Below are 15,187 nucleotides of genomic sequence, written 5' to 3' on the forward strand. Positions count from 1 at the left end.
GGTGTCCCGTGAGGTGAGGATGTGGTCTGCTGAGAGCGAGGAGGCTCTGAGGGACTGCTTCAGCACCACTGTCTGGACTGAGCTTTATGACCCACATGGGGAGGACATCAACACCATCACAGAGTGCATCACGGACTACATCAACTTCTGTTTTGAGAACATTGTTCCCTCCCGGACGGTGCGGTGTTTTCCAAACAACAAGCCATGGATTAACCGTGAACTGAAGGCTCTGCTGAAGGAGAAGAAGAGAGCCTTCAGGTCAGGGAACAAGGAGGAGCTGAGGACTGTGCAGAAGGAGCTGAGGAGGAAGATCAGGCAGGCTGAGGCCGGCTACAAGAGGAGGATGGAGGAGCAGCTGCAGCAAAAGAACATTCAGGGAGTGTGGAGGAGCCTGAAAACCATCTCGGGCTTCAAAATCCCCCCTGCCCAGACAGAGGGGGATCTACAGTGGGTGAATGATTTAAATGCTCACTTCTTGAGGTTTGATCGGTCACCCGCCCCTCCCCCTGCACAGCTGCATGCTCCCTCTTCCACAGCTGGACAATGCCCTGCATCTGTTCCTATTCGCTTATCTTCCCTGGACCATAAGCTCCCCACTTCGCCTGGACTCACCCATCCCCCCAGCACACGGTGCCCCTGCCAACCACTGACTGTCACAGCAGCACAGGTGAGGAGTGAGCTGAAGAGGATTAAAGTGAGGAAGGCAGCAGGACCTGACGGCATCAGCCCCAGGCTCCTTAAGTCCTGCGCAGATGAACTGTGTGGAGTTATGGAGCATGTCTTCAACATGAGCCTGAAGCTGAGGGTGGTACCACAGGTCTGGAAGACCTCCTGTCTGGTACCTGTGCCTAAGACACCGCGCCCCAGAGACCTCAACAGCTTCAGGCCAGTGGCTCTCACGTCCCACCTGATGAAGACAATGGAGCGGCTAGTCCTGGACCACCTCCGCTCCACCGTGAGCTCAGCCATGGACCCGCTGCAGTTTGCATATCGGTCTGGCATCGGAGTGGAGGACGCCGTCATCTCCCTGCTGCACCGCTCTCTCTCTCACCTGGAAAAGCCTGGCAGCTCTGTGAGGATCCTGTTCTTCGATCTTTCCAGCGCCTTCAACACCATCCAGCCGCTGCTCCTGAGGGACAAGCTGGAGACGGCTGGTGTGGAGTATGACCTGGCAGAGTGGATCCTGGACTACCTCACAGACCGACCCCAGTTTGTGAGAGCCCGGAACTGTGTGTCTGACACTCGGACCTGCAGTGTGGGGGCGCCCCAGGGCACTGTCCTCGCGCCCTTTCTCTTCACCCTTTACACTGCAGACTTCAGACATGACACGGACAGCTGTGTCCTGCAGAAGTTCTCTGATGACTCTGCCATCATCGGACTCATCACGGACGACGATGACGAGGAGTACAGGGGACTGGCGCAGGACTTTGTGGACTGGTGTCAGCGGAACCACCTCCTCATCAACGCGGGGAAGACCAAGGAGATGGTGGTGGATTTCCGCAGACGCCACCCCACTGCCCCCTCGCCAGTGAACATCCAGGGACGGGACATTGAGAGAGTGGACTCATACAAGTACCTGGGTGTTCATCTGAACCACAAACTGGACTGGACTCATAACACAGACGCACTGTACAGGAAGAGCCAGAGTCGGCTCTACCTCCTGAGGAGACTCAGGTCTTTTGGAGTGACAGTGCCACTCCTGAAGACCTTCTATTACTCTGTGGTGGCATCAGCTCCTGTACGGTGTGGACTGCTGGAGCAGCAGCATCACAGAGAGGGAGAGGAAGAGGCTGGACAGAGTCATCAAGAAGTCCAGCTCTGTCCTGGGCTGTGCTCTGGACTCGGTGCAGGAGGTGGGGGACAGGAGGGTCCTGGCTAGATTCACATCTATGCTGGACCATGAGTGTCACCCCCTGCAGGACACTCTGTCCGCTCTGGAGAGCAGCTTCAGTGAGAGACTGATCCACCCTCGCTGTGTGAAGGAAAGGTTCCGCAGCTCTTTCCTTCCTGCTGCTGTCAGACTTTATAACAAAAACTGTTAGTACTGAACACTCGCAATACTGACCTAACCTAATACTGATGTGCAATTCTGTCATATGTGCAATTGATGTTGGAATTCATGTGCAATTCATGTGCAATTACTGTGAAATTCATGTGCAATCTATGTGCTGTCGTGACACATATTCATGTGCAATTACTGTCGTGATCACATGCAATGGTATTTATGTATTTATTTATTTGTCTATGGGAGTTTTTATTTATTTATAGGAGATCTTCTACTGAAAGTGTTTTTCAGACTTCCTATAAGTGATCTGTTCTTCTGGATCTACCTCTGTATCTACCTGCGTTGCACCAATGAAATTTCCCCATGTGGGACAATAAAGGAATATCTTATCTTATCTTATCTTATCTTAACTGCAAGGCTTTTATATTCCTTGAAAATAGATTGGTTTAAATAAAAAGCCAGGGTTTGATGTTAAAGTGCATATCAGAGGTTCTCATGTTTTACTCATTATTACATTGTTTAGTGGGATGGTCCTTGTGGTAAATATATCATAGTTTTATATCAGTGAAGTTGAGCAAACTGCCACTTGCAACAAAATAAATGACTTGTAACTGTTAGACAATTAAGGGTAATGTGTCATCATTAGTGCTTGCATGTAAAATTTATGCAAAATCTTAATAATATGGCAAAAAGTAAATCATATGGCTATAGCATTAGGTTTAGTTTATGTTTATTGTATCAAAACACCAAGGATTATACCTGAACTTTTTCTTTCAATTCAGGTTCACAAAATGCTTGAATTTGACAAAATAATTAAAATACAAACACATTTAAATTAACATTGCCCTCATTTCACCTTTTTAAATCTGAAACCATTTCATGTACGCCACATGCTCATTTACCCGCAGAAGTCTCCGTAACCCTGGTTGGGAAACACTTGTCTGGCAATTATTTTCTTTAATACAAAGACTAAGGAGAAACACTGACTTAAGTAAGCTTTTTTTAAAGTTGCTGAATCCTGTAGCTATTAAAAAGTTGACATTACACCGTTAAACATGGGCTTACAAATTCACTTTTAACATAACAATATTTGTTAATGCTACTTAGAAAATAATAATGCTTGATTTTGTTATATCTCTGACAAATATATATGACAAAACTCTTACTCTCTTGAGCAAAAGCCTGTAGAAAGCCCACGATCCCTTGTGGGCTGCAGAGCATGTGGCCTGTTTTGCCTCTCTTTAGCGCGCCTGTGTTTCATGCTATGACTTCATCTCATGCATTGAGAGTGAGGGAAAATGTTTGGATGAAAGATGGGCGGTATTCTAACGGTTTATTTATTTTGGACCAGAATGTGGAACTACTGGGAAGGGGAGCACAGAGAGACAAACCACATCAGTGGTTCTCAAACTGTGGTACGTGGGTTCCTTCGGGTGGTGCGCATATTCTTCTGTGTGATTTCACAATAACTTATTGTGATTGTGTTGTTGGCTATTGTGAATTCACATTGTGCTATCATGATTTTCACATTATACTTGCTATTGTAAATGTCAAATTGCATATCTATGACAAAAATAATAAATAAGGACAAATTAAATGACAACAACAACAAGCCTCCAAATCAATAACACAAGATGTATCAAATGCAATTTAATAGAATAGAAAAGTAATCCTAGCAGTTACTTTTGAACATCTGACCAGTGCCAATTGGTCTAAAGTGCATTATTATCACAGAAACAGCCACTAGCTGTGTTCGAGTCTGCTCATAAGCTTGGAACATATTATTTCCATTTTTTTTCACCACCATATTGAGCTCAACATCGACCACCCACTTCTGGAAGTAAATAATAACAATATTGAAAGTTTGAAAATAGTAAAAATCAAAGCCCTTTAAAAATCAAAGCCCTTTAAAAATCAAAGCCCTTTAAAAATGTCTGTCTTTTTGAGCGACTGGGTCGTGCTCAATGGCGTGTACATGTATGTCCTGTGATGGTGCTGCCCTCTGACCATGTGCACTAATTTTCTTTACCTGCACAAGGGGACGGGCCCTCACACCACGGGACAGCTCTGACCAATCAGCGCAAAAGCGGGCTAGAGCTGTGGAAGATCATCTAGGTTAAAAAGTTGCTTTCAGCCAACTGAAGGATTTTAAAACTTAGGCAAGTATAGGCAGTGTGTCAGTTGACACAAAATTAGACCTTATTTTTTCTTTTCTTTTTTTTCTTTCAAGTTTTTCTTTTTACAGTCACACAAAATACAACAGCTGGGGAAACAACCTAAGAGCAAAAGAAAGTAGCAATAATACAAGTAATGAGAAATAATAATAATGGCACCTTAAATACAGTCCAACATAAACATCCCATCTCGCCCAAAGTCATTTTCTCCATATGTCTAATGTCTGTTATAATGTCAGTCCAGTCCTTGAACGTCAGGGATCCTTTTTGACATTTTTAAAAGCCGTATGTGTATGTCCCTGTCAGACGAGCATGATCATCTTTTTTATCACAAAAAACTGGGCTGTTGAGAATTTTTCATTGCAGCAATGGACTGACCACTATTCTAGTCACAACAGATTTTTAGCTCGTACAGCAATGGAAAAACACTTTATCATTTCAAAAATAACATTTGTCATAACAGTCTTTATTTAAGGCTAATATTCACATTTGAACCAGACTAAGTTAGCAGCTGTATTTTCACATTTGATTTTACAACAGCCTACTAACATACAAAGGAACAATGGCTGCTCTGTTCGCAGAAGTATTTAATTGGATTAGATGTACCAGCTGTAAATGTGACCAGGTCAAGTCATGTAATTCAAATTGAATCTTGCTAAACACCTTGGCTCCGATTAAATGCATTTTATGTAGAGATATTTAGCACAGGTAAGTTGCAAACAACACAATTGCTTATTTGAACATCCTTTAACGCACTACTTTATACTGTTGGCCTTGTATGGAGATGTCTGGCCGGTGTCCAACGGGATTCTGGGAAATACAGTCCACTAATCATCAAGGCCAGACAAGACTTATTTTGCATCTCTTAGCAACTCTAGAAAAAAATAACATTTCAATGCAATGACATCACTTAGTTGAACTTGGCCTTTAGAATGCTTTGCTATTGTCACTACAGCTTGAACCCATTGGGCAGTAATGATAGCGGATGTGCTGCAGTGACCTAGCATTTAAGGCTAATTGAGCAGCTGGCTAAAGAGTGCTGTGACCTACATATTGTAATAAGTGAAGAATCTTGGACACTCCCCAAAGGCTGGACTGAAAAATGGCACCAAATCTGTCTTCAAGCTCATAGTCTCTACGGTGTACTGTAGTTCTAAATGCATGAGGAGGATGTGGAAATGCGTGAAAAATCAAATGATTTAAAAAAAAAAAGTCGCACCCAAAAGATGACATGATATTTAGAAGTATTTTATTTTTACTTAAAATTACCATTTTAGCTGCTGGAGACTGAGACATGCATGACTGATATTTTATTTACTGGATTATTCTTTGAGCTACTCTTTTTCTTTCACCCGTTTTGTTCTGTTTGTTCTGTTTCTTTATATTCATAATATACCAAATAGAAAATAATTGTAATTTTAAAAATATATAATTTTAGCCTTCATGGGTTCGATTCCCGGACCAGACCGACATCACATGATCTCTCTGGGTGGAGTCTGCATGTTCTCGTGTTATTGTGGGTTCTCTCCGGGTTCTCCGGCTCCTCCCACCGTCCAAAGGCATGTATGTGTTAGGCAAAATTGGTGACTCTAAATTGGCCCTATTAATGAATGTGAGAGTGAATGGTCTGTAATGTCTATGTCTCTGTGTTGGCCCTGCGACGAGTTGGCCACTGTCCAGGGTGTGCCCCGCCTAAGGCCCAAAGTCACTGAGATAGGCTCCAGTCACCCGCAACCTCGAATTGTTGAATTGAATGTTACACAGTGGTGCTTTATATGCTTTTTTTGATACCTTGCAAAAACATTTAAACAAATACTTTATTACACAGTATAAGCTTTCATTACTTTCAAAATATTTGACAATATATGATAGAGTTTACAAAATAAAAACATAGAAATTGTCTTTTTCTTGTTTTTTTATTTAAATCTTGGACCATTGCTTTCAAAATATGTGACAATAAGACTCGTGTGTTTTCTTTTCTGAAGATATGGTTGTTTTAGTTCACAAAATACAAACAAAGACATGGTGTCTTTTTTTTTTATCTTGACAACAAGCCTGCAAAAAAATACATAACAAGAGTGAGGGAACAACTAAACAAATGAAATGGAAAAACAAGACATAAATCATCTAGTTTCTGGCATGTTTGTCCCACTACCAGTGATTGGTATGTGCATTTTCAAATTCCAACATATGCATTTTTGTATTGTTATTGACCCGCAAAAATCCATCTTTAAATACAAGTTTAGACTTTGATTTATAAAGGCCAATCATATTTTATTTCTATTGTGTGCATTCTCTCCATGCACAATAGAGACAAATTGTTTTAATACGACCCTATTTTTCTACCTGCTGCTGAATGAATAACCCGGCACAGGGAGGTCAGGGTCTATACAGGGCTGAAGATATAAGACCTCTTGATTTAATATATAAATTGCCTGGATGAGGTGCGACTATGGCCCATCATCATCCGCCTTATATTCAAATCAAATCAAATCAAATCAATTTATTTTTGTAAGGCCCAAAATCACAACAACAGTTGCCTCTGAGGGCCACAGGGAGAAATGAATCAACAATGTCTGTGGTGGCGAGGGACGATGTCCCAGGGTCCTCTGTCCTTAGACTCTCCTTCTCGGCCAGGAAAAACTACAAAAAAAACCTCTTTGGGAAAAAAGCGTAGAAACCTGGAGGAGTTCCAGTGAAGGAGAGATCCGACTCTCACAGACGGACAGACGGACACAAGGAGACTGGAGCTGGACCCACTCTTCAGGCAGATGAGGGACCGTCTGAGTCGAGCTGGACCCACTCTTCAGGCAGAAGAGGGACCGTCTGAGTCGAGCTGGACCCACTCTTCAGGCAGAAGAGGGACCGTCTGAGTCGAGCTGGACCCACTCTTCAGGCAGATGAGGGACCGTCTGAGTCGAGCTGGACCCACTCTTCAGGCAGAAGAGGGACCGTCTGAGTCGAGCTGGACCCACTCTTCAGGCAGAAGAGGGACCGTCTGAGTCGAGCTGGACCCACTCTTCAGGCAGAAGAGGGACCGTCGGAGGCGAGCTGGACCCACTCTTCAGGCAGATGAGGGACCGTCGGAGGCGAGCTAGACCCACTCTTCAGGCAGAAGAGGGACCGACTGAGGCGAACTGGAGCCACTCTTCATATTGAAATCGACTGTAGATATTGAGCGGTTGAAGCCAAGGCCATCCTGGTACAAACAGCTCAATATAGAATAAGTCTGCAGAGTCAAGTGCATGTGTTTGGATATCCTTATGGACAAAACAACGTTCATTTATCCAGGCTTGGAAGTAACACCAGGAGAGGCATAATCACAATCACTTAAAGATTTAGTTTTGTATTATATTATATATTTTTCACCACATTATATATATATATATATATATATATATATATATATATATATATATATATATATATATTTTGGCATGTGCATTTTATTTATTATACAATAAACCAAACAGATGAAATATAAATCTTCACCAAATATTTTACCACTCAATAAATTGCTCGTATCACTGGACTTTGCCTTTCTGTAGAACCCTTCCAATCTCTGCATTGGACAGCCCTGTAACTTACCCCCTTCCTCCCTTCCTTCCTCCCTTCCTCCCTTCCTCCCTTCCTCCCTTCCCCCTGCCCCCTCTCTTTCCTCTCTCTGAAAATAGTAATTCAGAATAGTAATTATGATTAAAGGAATACAGGTACAGTTACTCTTTCTGTTGGTGGTATTCAGAATACAGTTCCTTTTCTAAAATCAGATTACTACATTGTGGTATTTGATCATGTTTGTATGTCATTTTCCTTTGCTAATGTATGTAAAGGTTCTCTTATATAAATAAATGCGTAGCAAACGTCCATCCTGTTTTCACGCCATAATATAATGCAAATCAATGTGAAAGTATTCTAAGGAATACGTTACAAAATGCAGTTTAAAGCAGGTACTCAGTATTCTGTAACTAAATACATTTTCAAAGTATTTTTTTCAGCACTGCCCCTGTCTCGCACCCTCTCCCCTCACCCCTCTCTCTCCCTTGTATTGAACCAGCTGGTGTTTGTATCAATGGGTCTAAACCGGTGTTGCATTGTTCCTCTCAATCCTTCGCTTCTACAATCAGTCATGCACAGCTGTAACATAGAGACGTGCTCAGACCAAAACAATAGATTTACATATACAAAAAAACAGGATTTAGTCTGAGAAAAGGGATGGGGAATTCAGGAGGAGAGCAGACGGTTCGGGATTGAGAGTATGTTGTGAATGAAATTAGTGAAGCATGCATCCTATTTTGTCCAGGTCCCAGGCAAGGAAAAGCATTCGACATGAAATGTAACCAAATCGATTAGCAAACCAAATTTGTAGCTAAAATAATGTAAAACAATTCTGCAAATGTTCAACATTTATTTCAACATCAGCTCCTAAAATTATATTTGTTCTTGCTATTTGAGCATGGAAAAACATACTTTGACATTCCCATTCATCCATCTTCTTCCGCTCATCCGGGTCGTGGGAGCAGCAGTCTAAGCAGCGACTCCTAGACTTCCCTCACCCCAGACACTTCCTCCAGTTCAACTCCGAGCTCCTCCTGTGTGACTGACTTCTTCACCCTTTCTCTAAGGGAGCGCCACCCCGCGGAGGAAACTCATCTCAATCGTGCTCGGCTGCAAACCGTCCCAGCGCATGTTGTAGGTCCAGGTTTGATGGAGCCATCAGGACAAAATCATCCCCCTCCGACCCTTGACTGTGCCTACAATGAACAGAATTGCTGACAAAGGGCAGCCTCGGAGTCCAACATGCACAGAGCAGGTCTGACTTACTTACTTACTTACTTACAGCCCTGCGCAAAGCCCTGCGCAAAGGGCCCTGAACCGCATACTCCTGGAGCACCCCACAAAGGACACCATAAGGGACATGGTCAAAAGTCTTAAAGCACATGTTGACTGGTTGTTTGAATTCTGAGAGTATAGACCTGCTCCTCCTGAATCTTATGTTTGACTATCGGTCGGCTTCCCCTCACCAGTACCCTGGAATAGACCTTAGAGTGTGATCCCTCTGTAGTTCGAATACACCCTCCGGGAGTGATTCTCTCAGATTCCGGGGGAGGCTGGGGACATTGAGTCCGTTTCGACCTCTATTGTCAATGCGGCTGCTCGGAGCAGTGGTCGCAAGGTCTCAGGTGCCAGGCTGAAGAAGGAGGCCTATCAGGCCTATCAGGCCTATCAGGCCTGTGAGACTCCTGAGGCCAAGCACAGCTTGTGCTGTTGCAGAGGCAAACCCCTGGGTTGGGAGGAGTTTGGGGAGGCCATGGAGGACGGCTATGTGTCTGCCTCAAAGAACTTCTTTGAGATTCCCAAAAAATACAAAAGTACCTTTAGTCTGCTTTGTGTCCTCACTCACCCTTTGGTCCCATATATTATTCTTGTTGAATAATTGGGTTTTATTTTTTTGTTTTTATAGTTGCCTATGTCTTAAAAAAAAGTAAGTAAAATAAAGCGAATAAAGAGCGGTGGGCAGAGATAATAAGTAGGTGAAAACAGAAATGTTATAAGCACTTTAACCTCAAAGGCCAGATAATACTACTCAAACATGTATGAATCAATCAATATAGACCTCTGAGTAAGCTAATGATGAGGGTGCATGTTCTAGCATGGTTAAAAGCTCATAAAAGTGGATTTTACATAATATATCTCCATTAAATAAATGTATTTCTTTAATTGAGAGAATTTAAACAGATCAACTTAAAATCCGCACTTTGCTTTCATCAACGCGTGTCCATCCGTCCGTCTGAGGGAGTCGGATCCTTCACTGTGGCACTCCTCGAGGTTTTTCCCAAAGACGTTCTGTAGTTTTCCTGGCCGAGAAGGGGGGTCTAAGGACAGGGGAGCTTAGGACATTTGTCTAAGGACACGGAATACTTGTCCCTCGAGGCTACTGCTGTTGTGATTTCGGGTGTTACAAAATAAAAATTGAATTGAATTGAAACACAAAATAATTATATTTTCAACAGTATTTTTACATGTACACGACTTGAAGAACTTGGTGTTAACATTCCTTATTTGTGAGTGCAGACAGGCAGAGCAGACTGGCATTTCCCACCCCTCCCATATCTTTCCTAATTGTGTTGTTTTAACACTTTATGACACTTATAAAACTGTCTCGTGGTATGATTACTGTAATAAGCCTGGCACAACAGAGGCTTTATGTCCTCAGCCACTGCACTGTACATATTATCTGGCTTGGGCTGCATGGTTTATGATTGGCACAATTAAATTATTACACTATTACTACTACAAGTCCACTACTATTACTACTGCTAATACTGTAGTTATCTTAACGGTACTGCTACTAACCCATTATGGCATTTGCTGATGTTACTACACAGATACTACAAAAGTAAATACTACTACTGGTAATGGTAGTTTTACTGCAACTGCTACTTCAGGTACTAGCCTATTAATATTACTACACTCACTATAATGCTGACATCTCTTGGCCAATCATTTGAAAAGTACTCCCATCCTTATACTACCAACAACTAAATATGTAAATTAGTCTTACAAAAAAATGTCTTCCCCACATTAATCTGTCTGCAAAACCCACAACTGCTTTGAATTAGACTCCAGACAATATACAACTATTATACTTTGGAGCTCTTCCGTCTATGGGGAGTCGGCTTTTGAACCATTATGCAATTATTTACAAAGCAGACAGTACTGTGCTGACACTAGATTTTGTTGTCATGGTAACAGACAAATAAAAGTGGCGCAAGCTGGAAACACATTACAATTCATGACATAGTTTGTGGTTTCTTTGTGGGTTTATTTCGAGGAGGAATAGACAGAAGAATTCAAATCTTGTGTGGACTTTTGGGCTCAAGATGAAGTTAGGCAGCATTTTATAACCAATTGCAGTATAAGTATTTTGTGGAGGAAAAAAGATGCAATTGAACCTATCAGAACATTTTTCAAATAGTGTGCTGCATTCATATGGTCCTCTTTCTGCACATGAACACTCGCACATGTCACACATGAAAAGAACTCGGCAACTCAGATCAAAAGCTGCTTCCAGACTTAAACTCTTAACGTCATCTGCTGTGAGGAGAATATTTATTTGGTTTACACATTTGAGCTCTTTGACAAAACGTATACAACCACATTTAGGGGTTTACTGCAGGCAAAGTTTAACGTTGGCTTTTGGAAAGGTTAATCACAAATGATATTACTGGTCTATTAAACGCTTTTATAGGAGACGCTGGGATTGTATTATTGGTGGTATAAAGATTCCAAATACAAACACATCAGAACCATGACTCATAATCCTGAGCACCACATGGAGGACCACATGAACACAGTGTAAAAACAACACATTTGCTGTAAATGTTTGATCATTAAAAACATACACAACAACCTATCAAGTTAAAATGAACCCTATCCAACCCATTGAAGGGTTAAATTGTTAATTGAATGACTCCCATTGAGAGGAGCCAAGCATTTCACAACCGCTGTAAACGAACACCATAAAGTCTTTTGTAAACGTGGCTCATTGTTCAGAAGCGTAAGGGCAGAAGAAAGAATGTCCACTCATCTATTGTACAATATGATTTCCAGACAGTTTTGATGAGATTGTGTAAAAGTGACATACACGCACCTTTAAGCTCACCCACATTGTGCTCGAGAGGTAAATTATGTGCCAAACAAAACCTACACCATCCAATTGAATGGATCCTCTACACACATTGGTAAACAAGTAGTCTGAGGCACATGTATTGATTAAGTTGTAAATGGCTGGGTGTGGTTTTGAAGCCCATACTGTATTATTCATGAAACATTTACACACAATAACGATGGGCTCAGAGCTACAGGAAACATTTCACATTCGAATACAGCTTTCTTTGCCATATGTTCTGGAGCTATGTCCACATCAATTTCCCTCTCTCTCACACCACTCTCTCTTTTCTATCTACGCACTTTTACTCCCCTTTCACTCTCTCTCCCTCTCTCTGCCTATCTCCATTTCCTTCCCCCACTCGCTTTCTGTCCCTCTCTTATTCTATCTCTATTTCTCTCCCTAATTTCCTCCTGACACTTTGTCTTTCGCTTCTCTGCGATAACGCACCCCAATTTTCCTCATTTTATTACACCTACTGCCGAATCAGTGGTGCTATCGCGCCCTCTCCCCTTTGCTTTACAAATACGGGCATTATTGTGTACTGAAAATTTCAGTATGTTGGGAAATGTTTATGGCTGCTTCACACAAAAACCCTCTTTTAAAAAAGATACAACTTGATATATTTTGGATAAAATTTGGGCAAAGTTTGATGGATTTTTGAAGAACTACATTTTGTGGTCCCCGGTCAAAAGGCAATGACACACAGACCATGACCCTTGAAATTAAAAAAAATATATATAACTTTTGATGCTCCGCTCTTGAAGATGATTCTCACTAGGTTTTAGGTTAATCCGGATAACGCCCTAGGAGGAGTTTGTATAAAGTGTAAACATTTTGCGCACTTTTGCACGGGCTTTGTCTGTTTACCATGATAATGTTACATTTTCCTACTAATTAGTATACATGGGACGTGTATGAGTGGAGGAGTGCGTTAGTGAGTCTACTTTTAGTCAACAAATACATCTACTCAAAGATTTAGTCAATCCAAATGAATGTAATTAGAGATATAGTTTCAAGTCATCATAATTCTTTTTATTTAGTTGACAAAATGAACTCTACACCTTCTCCTCTCTCTCCTCTCTCTCCTCTTTTCTTCTTTACATGCTCTGTCTATTCCTCTCTCCCTCTTTATACCCCTCTCCCCCTCCCCCTCTCCTCACCAGCTGCTTCCTGATTGGCCATCTTGATCCTGGGCCAAGTCTGGACAAACTCCTCTCATGTTGGTCCCTGTTCTCAAAAGAAAACCCCTCATTGCTTCATTAAACTTTGCACTCGACTCATTTGTGAGACATTCAAAATGTTTCAAAAAGTATAGTAAACTGGAGAAGATGACTTCAGCCATATCACATCATAAGTTTATTATTGTCTCTATCAACTCAGAATATGATAATCAATAGAGGTTGCAACTTATTCCGTACATTTAAAAAGACGAAATATTGACCCCAAAAAATTCTAAATAATAACATTTATATTTGTTATTTTGTATTGTAAAGCCAATTGGTCAGATTCAATACGTCACTATTTCTACAGATGTATATATTTAATACTACAGCCTACTTCTATGTACAATTCAATGATTGCTTTACTTCTCAATTATCTAGTGTATTTTCAAAGTCAATTCAAAATCACTTTATTTATCTGTTAGGAACTTGATTTGCAGACAGAGCACCAGCACAATCCATCCATAAAAATCATATTCATATAATAAATAGAACAACTCAAACCACGGAACATCACTACACACAAAGCAGACTCCGGTGTGGTCTGAGCTGTTATTTAGTGTGCAGTTTGAGGTGGGGATGGTGCTGGATGTGGAGCTCTTAGTTCTAAGTGAGTGGGACCTGAACCTGCGCCCTGATGGAACATTGTGAGTGTAGAGCAGGGGTGCCCATTACATCGATCGGGATCCACTGGTCGATCTCAGAGGCAGTGGAGGTCGATCCTAAAGCCCAGTCTGTTTATATGAAGGTGAGTGAGATGAGACAGGTTTTATATTAATGTATAAACCTGTTCATACATGTTAATACAGTGTTATGATTAGGGTATTAAAGTAAGCCTGCACAATGTTTCTATGGCCTAATTATGTTTAATCAATAATTTAAAAAAAACATGATGGACATTCTATCATGATCCTCTAAATATAGATCATCTTTGGGCTTTTCTGAATCTAACGTCAAAGAAAAAAGTGTGTGTATGTGAGCTGTATGTGAGCTGTCCCTGGAGATGTGTGTGCTTTATTCAGAACTCTGCTATTGTAGATGGTATGAGTGACTGCTGCTCTATTTTAGAATATAAAAATTACTTTCTTGGATATACTGCCACTATACTTTGAAGCATATATGCTGTAGCTGTTTGTTTTAACTTGTCTCTTCAATTTATGCTGCTCTGGTGTATATATTTGTAACATGTATTTAGTTGATAATGTTTTACTATTACTCATATGTCATAATTTTTACAACTTTAATTGCAACTTCCATGTATATAAAACATATTGACTGAACACCACCCTTTTTTTTTAACACATTTTTTCCATCTCTGTTAAATTTGCTCGTAAATAAATAATTAACAAGTCACTAATGCCTTATTTAGTGGTCAGATTTGGAGACGTGTGTGGGGAGGCAGAGGTCCACTCATACTGAGCGATACACAGCCAGCAGCTAAAGAGACACACAAATTATTCATGTCAGCGCATTGATTCAGAGGAAAAGATTTGGTGTCACTTTTGTACAGAGAATAGAAGAGGTTGTGTTACTAATCTGTGGTGCAAGAAGGAGGTTTAGGGTTTTAGTTTGAGTGGCACAGGTGGGCAGTGTCCAGAAGTGAAATAAATAGATAAAGTAATCTAAAATAAAAATGATCAAAATGCATCAAAATGCCTCTAAACCAGAATTAACTTCTTCCGGGAATATGACAGACGCTCACCAAAACATGTCAAGTTAAATAAAAAAAGGATTTACCCATGTCAATCTTAGGTCTAAACCAGGTCCAACCCAAGACCAAACCAGGACTAAATCAGGTCTAAACCAGGTCCAACCCAAGACCAAACCAGGACTAAATCAGGTCTAAACCAGGTCCAACCCAAGACCAAACCAGGACTAAATCAGGTCGAAACCAGGTCCCACCCAAGACCAAACCAGGACTAAATCAGGTCGAAACCAGGTCCAACCCAAGACCAAACCAGGACTAAATCAGGTCTAAACCAGGTCCAACCCAAGACCAAACCAGGACTAAATCAGGTCGAAACCAGGTCCAACCCAAGACCAAACCAGGACTAAATCAGGTCGAAACCAAGTCCCACCCAAGACCAAACCAGGACTAAATCAGGTCTAAACCAGG

Source organism: Eucyclogobius newberryi, unplaced genomic scaffold, assembly GCF_026437365.1.
Source record: "Eucyclogobius newberryi isolate DKJ021-1_F unplaced genomic scaffold, fEucNew1.0.hap1 SCAF_1, whole genome shotgun sequence".
Taxonomy (NCBI): Eukaryota; Metazoa; Chordata; class Actinopteri; order Gobiiformes; family Gobiidae; genus Eucyclogobius; species Eucyclogobius newberryi.